The following is a 12,757-nucleotide window of genomic DNA, read 5'->3' as shown; positions in this document are numbered from 1 at the left end:
TCCCACTCCTCCTGGCTGAGACCTTGCTCGCCCCCACCTGCCCTGGTAAAACTGGAAAGGCCTCCGGGCCACCAGCAATCTCTCGAACATAAAAAAACAAAGAGCTAACAAATCTGTTGATTATAAAGTTTGCCCGACGTGGGAATCGAACCCACGACTATCGGCACAATAGCCAGGGCCGCTATTTACTGCACCACCGAGTCAGTCATTATTTGATTTGCTTACTGATAATCAATTCATATTATTAACAAAGCACCCTTTCAATGATTTCGCTATTGATTCGCCTTCTGTGAGAGCCAATAATTAATACAAAACCATCAGATAACTTTTAGCCTCACCAGTAATCTGTTTACATACGCATTAACAAGACAAATTGCTTAGCTCGGTAGCTACTTTACATGTTCCTTATCTAAATACTTGGGTTAAAACGTACGATTATCTAATGCGGTCACTTAATGCTTATGGCTCTTGTAATTTAGAGGTCTGTCTGTTAATGTTGTCAAAGGGTAACACATAAAAACTTGTAGTAAGTACGTTGTTGGCAGCCATTTTTTCGAATATATTGACGGTTATTTTCACACATAAATTAAAGTGGAAATAAATTACAGCTTATGGGAAAGAACTAGAGAATGAAGATCTTCCATAATATTGGTTACTCGCATGGTCGATCAACCTGGTCTTTGATCCAATGTTTTTCGGAACTTTCAAACTTTCAATGAAATAAATGGGCTTACTCTATTGCTTAGTTATTAAGGAGATGGGAGACATAACAACCTTAATACCAGAGAGTTGAAGTCGAAGTTTTACTTTTATTGAATACCTAACGGCTACCCTACACTTCAAACTAGAACACATGAATGCTTCACAGTTGAAATAGATAGGATGTTGCTATCGTTTTCAATAATTAATTGAAATCTATGTGTTCATAAGCCGTTCACTGTCGCTTCTGGACATCGGAGATTTACCGTTAAGGACTTTGAACGTTCACTGACTGTTTATTAATGTGTCCAACTAACGGCTGGCGGACTGATGACCTCACGGGCCAACTTAGGTGGTTACAAGATAACGAACTTTATTGCTGGAGGGAGGGCATCTTGTGAGATCGTACGGGTAGATACCACATCGCTTATTTTTGCCGCGAACCAGCTATGCCTTTCAGTTTGTAGAGCGCGACGGTCATTATACTACAGAATTGAGACTTAGAACTCATGTCTCAAGTTGGGTGGCGACGTTTTCATCGTTAATGTCTATGGGCTCTGGTATCCACTTGATACCAAATGGACTGAGAGCTGGTACGCTCATGTAAGTGAAAAAAATATATATATATATATTAGTTACATAGATGGAACATACTTTATTGCACACCAAAACACAATTAATATTAGAAAACAGTCAACAAGCAGATACATACTGGTGGTAGGACCTCTGGTGAGTCCGCACGGGTAGGTACCACCTCCCTGCCTATTTCAGCCGTGAAGCAGTAATGCGTTTCGGTTTGAAGGGTGGGGCAGCCGTTGTAACTATACTGAGACCTTAGAACTTATATCTCAAGGTGGGTGGCGCATTTACGTTGTAGATGTCTATGGGCTCCAGTAACCACTTAACACCAGGTGGGCTGTGAGCTCGTCCATTCATCTAAGCAATAAAAAAAAAAAAAAAATACATTTGTACAATATCGCTAAAAGCAATTTCTTCTAGACAACCGTTTCATTAACAGAAATTCTGGAAAAGATAAAGATACAGCAGGTATGTTGCGGTGTACTATTAATATCACATTATTAAAGAAAATAAATACATACAATAAATAGATATATACCGTTAAATATAATATGAAATCACTATAATAATAATCTAATATATAAAATTCTCGTGTCACAATGTTCGTTCCCATACTCCTCCGACCGCTTGACCGATTCTCATGATTTTTTTTATGCATATTCAGTAAGCCTGAGAATCGGCTACTATCTATTTTTCTAACCTTTAAGTGATAAGGGGTGTTCACACCAAACATTTTTTTTTTTTTTTGTATAATTTTGATGTTTTGTTATTTTTAAACAACATTCCCTTATCGTTCACAGTGCTCCAGGCCTTTTTCACTCATATTCCACATCCTTATATACTTCCAATAAGTTAGTAATATTTTTTCTACACTAGAAATTCTCTATATATGGCAAGACAACGTTTGCCGGGTCAGCTAGTATAATATATAATAATAATAAATCAACAGTATGGACAAAAGATAAACAAGCAAACAACACTAGGCGGATAAGTAATGTTCCTTCATATAAAGCAGTTTAAAGTTGAAGCACTTCACACTGCATCCGGCAAAGCATTCCACAATCGAACCGCCTGGATGTTGAATGAGTTATCAAAGAACGATGATGAATACGCCGGCATTTTCAGTCTCAGGCTATCTGATGACCTCAGGGAAAAAATTATTAGGTTATACATCTTCATCATCATCATTATCCTGCCCTTCTCCCAGTCACCTGGGGTCGGCGCAACATGTTTTCTCCTTCCATACTCTTCTATCATATACCATTTCTTCGCTCACTCCCCTCCTACCCATATCGTCTTTCACACAATCCATCCATTTCTTCTTAGGTCTACCTCTTCCTCTAAATCCTTCCACATTCATAGTTAATACTCTCTTAACAACCTCATTTTCATTTCGTCTCATCACATGTCCATATCATCCCAAACGCGCACTCCTCAGCTTCTCTGTCACAGGTGCCACTTTCAGACTTCCTCTAACACATTCATTCCGTATTCTATCCATTCTCGTTACTCCAGGTGCGTTACTCGTTACTTCAGGTTATACATAATCCATACTACAGAATACTGATACAAAAACTTATGTTCAATATTATGTATCACAATGATACGACTTAATGGAAATTCGACAATCATAAAGCGGAGGGTTGTAAAGTTGAGGTCGGCTGCTAGACCTCGGGGGTGCGTTATCCTGATCCGACACACAGCATAAAACTCTTTTATTACGTTTTAGCCCCCGTATGTGGGTACGTCTCTATAAAACGTATAGTTGATTTCCCTGTCTATATTTCGCTTGATGAATACAATACTTACAAGTTATTGGTGCATTTCTATTGCGTTTAAAATATTTTTTGTCTACGAATGCTATGTTTAAATCTAATTTCATAAAAGTTTTTAGAGTTGAATAACTTCTGGGGTCTTCTAAAAATAAACGTTTTTGTCAAAAATATTTGAATGAAAAACACGGTCCGCCTAATATTAAGTGGTTACTAGCGGCTTGTAGGCCATCGATATAACAGCCCATTTAGATATGGGGCCTAAATCCCAATGTAACTGTATAACAGTTGCAAGCCGTTGTTTCTTCGAGATAGCCGTATGTATAGAGAATGGTAGAATCTAATTCCTTAGACGTCTTTTACAATTCCGACGGGAAGATAAAGGGTGCTATTCTAAGCTTTGACTAAGGTGCGACACAGTTGATTATATAGGTAATGTCATCATAGTCGGTTGCTCTTGGCAGAGCAGTCCTGGTCATGTGGAATTCTTGTTCTTAAAGCCTTGACAGATGTTTTCCATAGTATGCGAACTGAGGCTTGGCGCACGCACTCGTTAAGTGGAGTTTCAGTAAGGTCTTTCACCTGATCAGTCCAGCGCATGAGGATTCGTTCACGAGATCTCTTACCATTGACGATATAATTTTATTTAGGTAAGGATAAATTTAACGGCCGTCTGGTGTAGTGGTAAGTGACATGGTCACTACACAAGGGGTTCGCGGGTTCGAATCCCGCCAAGGGAAGATATTTGTATGATAATAATAAATGTCTTTCCAGGGTAATGGGTGCATATTAGTTATATGTATGTGTATAATAAGTATATTATATTTATTTCCGTTATCTGGTACTTGTAACACAAGTTCTTTGCGAACTTAGCACGGGACCAGTTAACGCGGCGTGATTGTTAGTAAATATTTATATTTATTTATTTTATTTATTTATAGAAACAATCTATTTAATAAGGTAGTGAATTTAAAAATATTTTATACATGTGATTTATCCGTCCAGCATTTTAGAGCATCTGAGTAACAGAGTACCCACTACAATCGATATTCAGATCTCGTTTCTCCAGGTGAGAAATTGAAGTATTTATTCTATGTCTATCCTAGACCATGATTTTTTCATGGCCTTAAATAAGAAGCGTACTTGTCTCATATAATTTCTGTTTAAAAGGTTTTTATATGATAGTTTAGAGGTTTATATACCGGCTTCGATCGGCTCCACACCACTCCACCTCCCTTGTGTTTACCGACTTGATTGGATTCGTGCCTTTTTTATTTACCCATTCGAATACTATTTTAAGCGCTTTGCGTTATAGTTTATACTAGTTATTAGGTATGTACCTATTAAACAGTAGGTACTCTCAGAGTAACAACAACGTAGTGAACATTTTTAGTTGTAAACAAGGAAGTTTGAAATAAGCGTAAAAAACTATTTATAGTGTGTGGTTTAATTGCAGCAAAATTGTAAAAATTGTAAAAATGCTAAAGCTAAAGTTTAAAATTAAAATTTTAATTTTATTTCATCACTTGACCTTTTTAAAAGTATTCTTTTTGGTTTTATTTTTTAAGAGTAGTGTTATACCTACGTTACAAGAAAACATTAGTGATAATCGAATTGAGTGATTACTCGTGCGTCGAGCATTATTCTTCAATTGAGTTGAGTGGAACCAATGAGACGCCAGCCACGCGTGAAACTGAATGGGGATGTTTTAATAATATTTCCAATGACAACAAAATTGTGTATTTAATTCAGATTTCCCTAAAGAAAATTATAAAAAATAAAATAATAAACACGTGTGGTACTCGGGGACAATGCAATTATAATTAACAAAATAATAATTTAATATTAAAACAATAATAAAATAAGAACACGTTATATTTATAAACATTAACAAAAGCAAAACATTAACTGTCCCCGTCACACCCATAAGCTAGACCGCGCGAGACAGAGATGGGCAGACTTTTCACGATGCGCATGCAGTGCGACGTCACGTCGCGCGCTTATTCACAAACACTACACAAGCGCAACGCGTGAATGTGTTGAACGCGAGCTACATGGTAGACGGAGTGGAGGGTGTTAGGTTTTATTTTCGTTATGTGATTCGGTTGCCGCGCTCAAAGCCTGCGATAAAAGCTATGCAATAGCTTAAAACAATTTTCAAAAAGCGTTCTGAAGCATTATCTAGGCAAAATAACATACATATTATACACCATTGGTGGTGTAATAAAAAGAAACGTCACGACACGTCACGCTAAATCGAGGTGCGAATAAAACGTTATACTATTCCATTAAAACCTTTTATGCGTTACATCAAAAAGTACCCAGGGACGTTATCAGGAGCCACCACATATCCGCCGTTTATGAGCCGTAGCAACCAATAAAATTTGGGATCCCATCGTTTTGCAATCACCCCGACTCGGCCTAGCGTTTGATGAACCCCTAAGACTTCATATCGTTATCCTTAATCTTGACTTTTATAAAATGTTAGAGATGTTTGTTGGTACATACTTGTGGTATTTTAGTGATATACTACGGCCTGTAAATAAAGGATAAATTTGTACTCTCGAAGGCAGTATCCTTGATTTATACCAACTTTTCGCTTTAGTATGCTTCTTACGTGGTCCCAATTATAATTATATCAACATAAGAGCAGTACTTTATGAGTTATCCTTAATAATGCATATTTAATTGGCTACATTGATGATGTTGTCATATTATTCTGTTTCGGTTAGTTTTCTTTTTAGTTAAATATGTTGTATTAATATTGAAATTATTCACTTGTTTTTCTTTGGCAGAAAGAAATCATCTTTTGGTGTTTCATTTTTATTTAACATTTAATATTATGTAAAAATATAGAAATATGTTGCGGACAAAGGTAATAATTTTTATGTTTCAAAAAATTTGAAATACATCGACTATAAATAAAATTATTGTTCGTATTTTTTTAATATTTGAGATATAATACAATATATAAAATGATAATTTTCTTTCTTACTTTACTAAAATTTACCTAAAGAAACGCGTGCAAAACCAAGGGTCAAAGCTACTTTGTGTATAAAAGTTTTATGTTGCCCACACATCTGTCGGCCCTTGATCGGTCGTGGTCAGCAAAAGTAATGACTCGTAAAGCTTCTACGGTGTAAAATAAACGGACAGGTAAAGGACCCTTTTCACATATAAACATAATTCTATTTGAGGAGTTATATGAAAACATATTTGCAGTGCATAGAGCGCGACGTTGGTGAATTGTAGACTGCTTGAAAATTCATCATCCCATAAATATATGTATGTACATACGAGTTATTATCCGCAGATTAACCGGCGTGGTCAAGGAAAAATGTCGATGTAGTTTCCCGTAGGTATGCCGATATGACCTAATACTTAAGCTTTAAAAAAGTATCAATTGTTGCTTAGTTTCGACGTAAAAGAAAGATAAACCAACACACAAACAAGCACACTCTCACATTTATAATTTAGTACGAATATCGTATCATTCTAGAACATCTCTTTCATTGGATGTCATCATTTCCGTCTGAAGAAACAAAACTGATAATTCCCAAAGTTTTATTGACTAAAGTCTATTCATAGTTGCCAAAAAATAAATAAATAGGAAAACCGTTGACAGACATTGGAGAAAATGGTATTAAATTATTTTATCTTATTACATTTAGATATACCGTGGATAATATGTCTCATATTATGTAACATTATACATCTATTAGGTATATTTTACTGTGTTGTAAAATAATGTTACATAATGCATCTGAATTAAATAGATAGGGTAATAAACACAACTAGCGCTTACTCTAAATTAAGATAAGGCCCTATCAATGTCTTAAAGGTGAAACAAATTAGTAACTGGCACTGTAGCGCTTTTTTTTTTAAATCTTTCTTCTTATGACAAAGGGTCAGATAGGGGTGTGTCAAACCCCCATTGCGCTGACGGAATTAGCCGAGTCAGATCCAAATTAAAAAAGAAATCGGGCGCAAGTTAATTCTGAAACTTTTTAATTACGTTTATTTTAGTCATCAGGAGCTCGGCCTTAATTAATTTACAGGAAAATAACAAATGCTCCTTTCCGGTAACGAAAAAAAAATGGTTTCCGGGGTTCTCGAGTTAACGACTTTTAATGTTACGATCTTGATAAGTCAAATTTAATTTGTCCTCTATTTTTGTTGAATGTTTTACGAGTATTTAATGCACACGATATAGTGAATTTATCCAAAAGCTTTTACATAGTTGCACATCTAATAAATATAATTTTAAACTTACTGTTTTAAAATAATACAATAGGTACCATGTAGTGGTGGTAGGACCTCTTGTGAGTCCGCGCGGGTAGGTACCACCATCCTGCCTATTTCTGCCGTGAAGTAGTAATGCGTTTCAGTTTGAAGGGTGGGGCAGCCGTTGTAACTATACTTGAGACATTAGAACTTATATTTCAAGGTGGGTGGCGCATTTACGTCGTAGATGCCTATGGGCTCCAGTATCCTACTTAACACCAGGGGGGTTGTGAGCTCGTTCACCCATCTAAGCAATAAATAAATAAAATTTGAAACGCATTCAATTTCTGCATTTCAAACTTAACATTATTTACTTTTGCAATGAAATTAGCTCTCAAAGCATTAGTAAATCATTTGTAAGTATATTATAAAGTTTTTGATCCAAATTTAACAAGAGCATCGTGTGAGCAAAAGTGCAAGGAGCCTCGAGTTCCTCAAAGGCCGAGTCGAGGGCACTTAACTGAGCTCTTTACACCTCTCTCTTGTTTTCACGTCGAACAGGTTCCACTTTAGTGCCTAAAATACTTTAGCACCGTTTCGGAGGTTAAAAATACGCGGCCCCTTCCGATTTTTTATTGATAGATGCCTTTTTTTATTGTTTTTCTTAAGCGAGTAAATATTAGAGAAAATATATATTTTTTTGCATCGAAATAATTTCTTTTTCATTTACTTAATATCTAATATACATAAATATGAATTGCTGTTCGTTAGTCTCGCTAAGCTCGAGAACGGCTGGACCGATTTGGCTAATTCTGATCTTGAATTATTTGTGGAAGTCCAGAGAAAGTTTAAAAGGTAGATAAATATGAAAATGCTCGGAATTAAATTAAAATAACAATTTTGTTTTTCCTTTGATGTGTCCCCCGTCAGACGGATTCCTTTTGTTTGTTTTAAGTTTATTTTATACAAAAGCATAGGCATTTTATTAATCGATTAAGGCACTGTGAAGTCTGCCGCGTCAGCTAGTTATAGAATACAATTCTTATTAAAAAAACAACTGAAATTGAACATCAAATCCCTCAGTAAGGTAGCTAAAAAATATGTACATGTAAATAAATACTAAGCCAAAGAAACCAAACGCCGTTTCCTATATGATTTAAAGTCAGTAGGTATTGTAGAAGAGAGAAGATAGACGGTTTTTTTAAATTCAGAATACGAACCTTTAATATTTCACTTTTACGATCCGAGCGCGTCTGTTGCGTCTGCAACTCCGCCCAGAAAATCGTAGTAATGGCCGCATTATCTTTCGCCGAAGCTAAAATACTTCACACGTAGTCTTTGCTCGATTGTCGTTTGACATCTTTTTGTTTTTCAAAAGAAACCGTTTGAAATTTCTGCTGAATTCGGACAATTTCATGACAGAATGATAATTATTTCGCCAGTAACGTAACTGGGATTTTCGGGGCTCAATGAAAGTACTTCCCTTTGTCTATGTGAGCACCAACGTGGATTGCAGAGCTTTGCAGGAGTGAACTAAAGCCCTGAATTTTTTATTATTAAATGAATACTATTCATATTCTTTTTTTACAGCCACTACTACAATTTTCACTACAGCCATTTTACTACCAATACCGTATTCTATCCATTCTCGTTACTCCACACATCCATCGCAACATTCGCATCTCTGCTGCATGCCTTTGACTAATGTCTTCTCTGAAAGCAGCAACTGAGGATTTAGTAATTTTCAGATTGTATTAGTGACCAGCTAACGGCCTCGGCGTACTGAGTGATCACTGAACGAATTGACATCACAACATGAATGCCACCACGAGATCTCGGGTCAAATACCATATTATAAATTATGATAAATATTATGAGTATATGAATTTATTCATAGCAACCGACAAAAGAAGAAAACATCTACAATAACTAAAACATCTAAGATAATTAATCTGATATTACCAAGCTATTTACATTTATTTGGTATTGAGTCGTAAATAAAAATACATACTCGATCTACACTTTTAAACCAAAAATACTTATACAATTAGACCCCACCATGCCGTTTGGGGACGCTAAAAAGATCGTATCGTAAACTTTTTCATTTTCTACCTGCATTTACAGTCGCGTAAAGTGGGAGCATCCAAGCACGAGTAAATATTTCTCGAATGTCGACGACGCCTGAAGCGAAAATATAGCAACTTGATAAGAGCTCGCGCCGGTATAAAATGCATGTAAACACCTCCTTCGCGGAGTGTTGCGGGGAGCGAATGTCGACTGCTCGCCTCGCAAATTTAGACGTTCCCAGGTAGGTATTGTATACTAAAAGCTGTAGACTTAAAAATGAAATGAAAATTTCAGTTTTTGAATGGAGATGATACTATTTGCACAAATTACTTTTTGTTAGACTATGAATATTGTGAATTTGAATAGGTGATTATAGAGGTAATTGTATTTCGATGTAGATAAGATTAGATAAAATGAGGTAAATATTTTTTATTGCTGTGAGGAGCGAATGAGCTCACGGTTCATCTCGTGTTACTTTTTAACGGTCCTCATTGACATTAACAACGCAAATGCCGCCACCCACCTTGAGATTTTTTTTTTATTCCTACCTATGCTGATAGCCTTGAGAGGCTATAACAGCTTCTTCTTGACGTGTAGGTGAGCTCACGGGGCTCAAACCGGGTGGGTTGCTAACACTGGCCCTAGCAAGAGCAGTGCTTCGCAGAATTTACCACCGGATCGGAAACGCGACCCACTGAGAAGATCGGGTGAGAAACTCATTGGGCTGTGTCTATGGGTTAATTCACTCGTCGAGCCCTTCGTCGCCAGCGACAGGTTCGACGAGGACGGTGACCGTTGCTTATGGTACCTAAAAACACAGTTCATGGATCGGGAGGATCCGTAATGACGTTTTTAGGGCGATGTCAACATGAGACATAAGTTCTAAGTCTGAGTTTTATAGTACAACGGCTGCCGCACCCTTCAAGCTTTACGGCAGAAATAGGTAGAGTTGTGCCTACCCGTTCAGACTCACAAGGTGCCCTACCATCGATCAGATTTAAATTACAATTAAGAACTAAATTAGATACTGTGTCTAGGCAAAACTAGACGGACTAGAGCGAAATTGTATAAGCAATCAATCCTCATCCTAGAACTACCAAAGTTTTTTATTCAATATGAAAATACGTACTAATAAGAAAAAGAGAATAAAGCATAACTGAAATTATTTGAAAAAAATACGTCAAAAACATCTTAATTTCGAAAAGCCATGTATGTATCCATCAAAGCGATAGCTCGTAAAAGCTTTATTCTTCGGCAAGGCAATATACGTCTGGACATTTTCAATCCAATGATAGAGTTTGTTTCAAAATAACTAATTCTGTAGCAAGTTGATCCATTAGAATGATTGTCGGACTATCGCATCAGAGTAACGCTGATGCGCTCTGAAACTCGGCAGCGGTCCTCTTAACGGATTGAATTTTATACGAAGAGCAAGTTGACCGTATCTTGTGTTTTTCTAGTTTTGTTCGTACAGAAATACAGAGTCGAGAGGATGATTTATAATTAAGCTAATGGTACTTGTAGCGATGTTATCTGTTTAAGTGGCCGAGTAAAATGAGTCTGGCTTTTTGTCTCGTACGAGTGAGTAGTACCGATGATATTTAAGCTATGACTTATGTTGCTATTAGCGGAATTTCAGAATGGCTTCTGATGACAACTTTACTATAATCTAATTTATTATGATTAACGATAAATTTATGTTGCACTTTTTTATTTGTATTGCGCTAGTTGGAGACAGTGCCCATTGTGATTTATATTTGGAAATATGAGGCGAAGTATCAACTGTATTGTTTGATGACTGTTTTACCCTTGAGTCTAGAACGCATGATTGTTTCGCGTAAGAAATAGAAAGGATAGCGGTGTCCAACGGTCCAGACGGAACCACAGACACGCAATAAATACTTTTTTTTTTCTCTTACGAGTATCCATAGCACCAGACTTCGATAACATCATTATATGACCGTCTATAACTAATTAATTTAATTAAATAATTTCTCAAAAACATTTCTTTGTTTTCAATTGAGGAAAAAAAACGTTTTTTTTCTACCTTTTCTAGTAACCTCTAGGGGTTATTCTAGATTCGCCGAATTAGTAGGTGAGCTCACGGGGCTCAAGCCTGATGACGTTGCTAACACGAACCCTAGCAAGAGCCGTGCTTCGCAGAATCTACCACCGGATCGGAAACGCTTCGGTATAAATATACATATACAAGTGAGACATCATTTTCGTAAGTTACTTTTTGATATAATTAAATAATAAAATTAATCTAGAAATTGATTCAACAATCGCATCAAGATACTAAATTTCACATCATAAATAGATTTTATCACGCAATAATACTGGTACTTAACGTTATTACTTTGATTACTTTAATAGGGATTTTTGGAACATCAAATATACTCATAACGTTCGTTTCTCACGTATATTTACCGATAAAAACTTGGTAGACGTTCCGAGGTAGTCATTAAATGGAAATTATTAACGAAGAACGAGTATTTAAAGGAGTTATGGCAACACGTAGGTACGTTTGGACACGTCCGTATTATGTACAGTCTCGGTGGGAAAGTTTTTCATACGTAGGGTTCATTACGTATTTAATTTACAAATCAGATTATCGTCAAATGATACTGTTAATGCTTTTAATTTGGTTTTGTTGAAATTGGATGTGAAATTATTATTTATTAAACCAAATTGACAAAGCGCATTTTTTTTTATACCTATGCTGATAGCCTTGAGTGGCTATTTCAGCTTCGCCCTAACATGTCAGCTCACGGGGTTGAAACCGGGAGTGTTGCTAACACTGGCCCTTGGCAAGAGCAGTGCTTCGCAGAATCTACCACCGGAACGGAAACCCGACCCACTGAGAAGATCCGGAGAGAAACTCAGTGGGAAGCGCATATTACTGGATCATGTGCTAAAGGCATTCCCTACCAGTTTACCATTAGTTGTGTAAAAAGCTCTGTGTGTGTAAAGGTAATGTTCTAAACAAATAATGTCATTGTAAATTCTATTATCTCTGTCTCGTCTATTTGTTTAGTGTGAAAAAAAACAGCATGACATTCTAATAATTGGGTCTAGGTGACCAAGTTTAATTCTTGGTCACCTAAACCCAAGCTAACATTCCTTATACTGTAGACTTGTATTGTAGTGACTGATAAATATGTACTTAAATACCTTTAATTATTCATATACATATATATAGATGAAAACCCAGACAAACACTAATCATACGTTCCACAAATTTTTGCCTGATGTCGAAATCGAACACATCACCCTCGGCTCAGGAGTCAGAGATACCAACCACTGCGCCACCTGCATTCACTTACATTAAAATATGTTTTATTTATGTCTAAATTATATATACATAAATTTAATCACAAGGTTTTACTACAACAAAACATGAATCCCTAAAACAA

The sequence above is a fragment of the Bombyx mori genome, chromosome 12 (assembly GCF_030269925.1).
Source record: "Bombyx mori chromosome 12, ASM3026992v2".
Taxonomy (NCBI): Eukaryota; Metazoa; Arthropoda; class Insecta; order Lepidoptera; family Bombycidae; genus Bombyx; species Bombyx mori.
Note: the sequence above shows the minus strand (reverse complement) of the source record.